General features: G+C 39.7%; 1 protein-coding gene across 5 annotated transcripts in view; it reads left to right on the forward strand.

Moving 5' to 3' along the window:
• LOC106880532 (alpha-1,6-mannosyl-glycoprotein 2-beta-N-acetylglucosaminyltransferase) overlaps positions 1-3,573 on the forward strand; it is a 725,476-nt gene that overhangs the window by 342,808 nt on the left and 379,095 nt on the right. For 4 of the 5 annotated variants that reach the window (XM_052975725.1, XM_052975724.1, XM_052975723.1 and 1 more), the window contains one exon: positions 465-517. The exons of the other annotated variant lie outside the window; for it this stretch is intronic. The gene's annotated coding sequence lies outside the window, so the exon portion shown is untranslated. The remainder of the gene's footprint in view (positions 1-464; positions 518-3,573) is intronic. 5 annotated transcript variants of the gene reach the window in all.

A 3,573-nucleotide genomic window follows, 5' to 3' on the forward strand; every position in this document is an offset into this window, starting at 1 on the left:
CCCTCTGTGTCCAGCCCTGTATGGCTAATAAAGAAATATATATATATCTGTCTATCTACCTACCTATCTATCTCTCTATCTATCTATCTATCTATCTATCTATCTATCTATCTACCAGTTTATCTTCTTTTTTTTTGCTCTAGTCATTTGACTGTGGTCATGATGGAGCACCACCTTTAGTTGAACAAATCAACCCCTGGACTTATTCTTTGTAAGTCTATTACTTATTCTATCAGTCCTTTTGCCAAACTGCTAAGTTACGGGGATGTTGACATACCACCATTGGATGTCAAGTGATAGTGGGGACAAAGACAGACACAGTGTGCTAGTGTTTCTGCCAGCTTTCTGCCTTACTTATGCAGACAGTTAAACTATATATATTTTTGTTCACTGTAGGTAGACAGTTTTAATGGTTGTGGAATTTGCCCTTAACTTTACAGCCATTTATTTTTTCTGTGTTTCAGTTTGAGTTGACAATGGAATTTCAAAAATTGAAATGGAAATGACTGACAGACAGGTAAGAAATTCATTCGTGATAAATATGTATAAATATATATATATGCATGAATGCATATGCACACACACACACACACACACGCACACACTCACACACATATATATTAGGAAGTTGTAATCAAACGAACTTTCGCAGTTGGTAAAAACAAAAATCATATTTTACTGACCGGTTTTCGCTTACCAAAGTTTAAGGTACGTTTTTATTATGTCTCTCTACTAAAAGATATTCCAAAAAAGAATTCACTTTCTCTTGACAGTTTATAAAATTCTTATGACATGAACATTACATACATACATAATCTGTGATGATGATGATTTGGTGTGTGTCAATGAATGAATAAAATGAGTACTTAGCCCACGTGGTTTAGTAAATTAAGAAATTTTAATTAACTGCTAACAATCATTTTCTAAATAACTAATACTCCTAAATGAGAAAAGATTGTGGAGACAGCCCCATAATTTCATTCAGTTAAATATTTAATTAGGAATGAGCCTGATATTTAGCAGTAGGGTATGTGTGTATGTTTTATACATGTTTATAACTTTGTGTGTGTTTATATTTTTATATAATCCTAGCTTAAAACCTGCATTCCATGCAGACTTTAAAGCTAGCCCCTGCAGAGAGCTAATTGGGTCTTCAGCTCAACACTGAAGAGGCCAATAGTAATAAGACATTTATTGGTATTCTACCATCTCAGGTTCATATCACAGAGTATCACATTTGGAGAATTTTGTACCACTGCGGCATTTGGAGATCACTGTAAAGCAGCAGGAGGGACAACATTCTTGGTTGATAAACAGAATGTCACATTTATTTCTTGTAGGTACCAGAAGTAACTGTTACAAAGTTTTGGTATTAAATTCAATTTTTGCCCAGTTTTCTGACACAGAGTGTCATGTTTATTATTATAGCTAAGAGAGGTAACTTGTAAACTGTTTGAAACCTCTCATGGTCACTTTACCTGCTAGAAATAGCAGATCCCAATGCTGGATGTTTAAGAACCAAATGAAGGCCAGATTTTCAATCCTAGGATCATTCTGATTCCAAATATATACACATATATCATCACCATCATCATCATCATCGTTTAATGTCCACTTTCCATACTGGCATGGGCTGGACGGTTTGACATGAAGCTAGCTAGCAGGGAGCTATCTAGACTCCAACCATCTGTTGTGGCATGGTTTCTACAGCTGGATGACTTTTACTAATGCCAACCACTTGGCAGAGTGTGCTGGGTACTTTTTACATGCCACTGGCACAGGTGCCATTTAAGTGGCACCGGCACCTGAAAGGTGAAGCCTGTACATGTGGAAGACAGTGATTTTACTCAACTTGACATGTCTTCTCCAGCACAGCAAATCACTACATCTCCCGTCCCTTGTCCTTTCCTCAATGAGGCCCAGCATCCAAAGATCCTTTCTCACCACTTTGTCCCACATTTTCCTGGGTCTACCCCTTCCACAGGTATTCAACATAACTAAAGCTCAGCACTTCAACCTCTACTCAAGAGCTGACCGTCAACCTCTGCTGAATAGGCTTTAAGCTCACTTTAGCGAAGGCAGTTGATCAGCATGGCTGATGATAGTTCAGTGCCTTTGTGAATATCTTGAATGTCCAGGGTATACGTACATATCCAATCACCTTAACCACCAAGTGGCCGAGGGCACAGCTGTGCCACATTGAGGCACTGAAGTAGGACTTTTGCTCTTTTATTTGTTTCAGAGATTTTAGTCAAAGAAATTGCCCCACCAAGACTGATTCTTGTGAGCCTAGTACTTATTTTATCGGTTGCTTTTGCTGAACCACTATGTTACGGGGGACGTAAACACACCAACATTGGTTATGATGTGATGATGGGAGACAAACACAAGCACAAAGACACACACACATAGATATCTATTCGGCATGATAGATCGCTGACCACTACACATTCCTTTTTTTCTCTCCTTGTTTCTCTCCTTATTTCTTTCTGTGTTCCTTTCTGTTGAAGAGCATAGGCTCAAAACGTTAAAGACTTTCTCTATTCCCAAGCATTATACTAATACATCCATTTGTTGTTTACACCACCTGTCTTTGTTTGTTGTTTTTTTGTGAATTCTCCCATATATATATATATATATATATATATATGATGGGCTTCTTTCAGTTTCTGGCTACCATATCACTCACAAGGCTTTAGTCAACCTGCATATATAGTAGAAGACACTTGCCTAAGGTACCATGTGATAAGACTGAACCCAGAACCATGTGGTTGGGAAGTAAACTTTTTTATTTCATGAAATTTGTCACAAAGGCAGTACAAAGATATGAGATGAATGAAATTATGATAAGATGAAAAAGATGAGAGCGATGTCGGTGCCCACCGACCAACAAGCCCTCGATTTCAAATTTTCCTTTACATCAAAGTTTTTAATACAAAAATCAAAAATCAATACAAACATTAAATTAAAAATCAAGATCAATCCTCTTCATCGGAACCCCCAAGCAAGTTGACTTGCTGCTTGCAGACAACTCTGCACTGACAAGTCAGGGCCCGTAAAAAGGAATGCAAAATCCTTCTTGTCAAAGGTCATGGGGACCTTTGACAAAACTTTATGTTGTATTACTTCCGCAGCCACCTGCGAAGGCCATATTGGACTGCCTGTGCAGTCCGAGTACCTACAGTCTCGGTCGCCCAGGCAGTCCAAAAAATCTTGCACAGGCCCTCCCTCATGATAAAGGAGGACAAACTCCTCCTCCTCACAGGAAGGGGCCTCAAGCAGCTCCGTCAGTGGCACACTTCCCACTGACGGAGCCTTTTCTGCTGGTGGCACACATCCCACCAGCGGTTCAGTCGGCAGCACAAGGACATCCACCGACTGTCCTCTGCTCCTCTTTTTCTTCTTTCTTTTAGAAGCTATGGGAGCAGGGACCTGTGTTGGTGTGCACGGGCTGGCACAATACCCCCTGCCTCCTGTGCCGCTTGCCCATTTTTTGATGAGCAAACATTGTTACTCACGTTTCTTTTTCTTTTTGTGGAGGCAACTTCCTCCACAATTTCCACTGTCTCCCCC

This window comes from Octopus bimaculoides, chromosome 22 (genome assembly GCF_001194135.2).
Source record: "Octopus bimaculoides isolate UCB-OBI-ISO-001 chromosome 22, ASM119413v2, whole genome shotgun sequence".
NCBI classification, from domain to species: domain Eukaryota; kingdom Metazoa; phylum Mollusca; class Cephalopoda; order Octopoda; family Octopodidae; genus Octopus; species Octopus bimaculoides.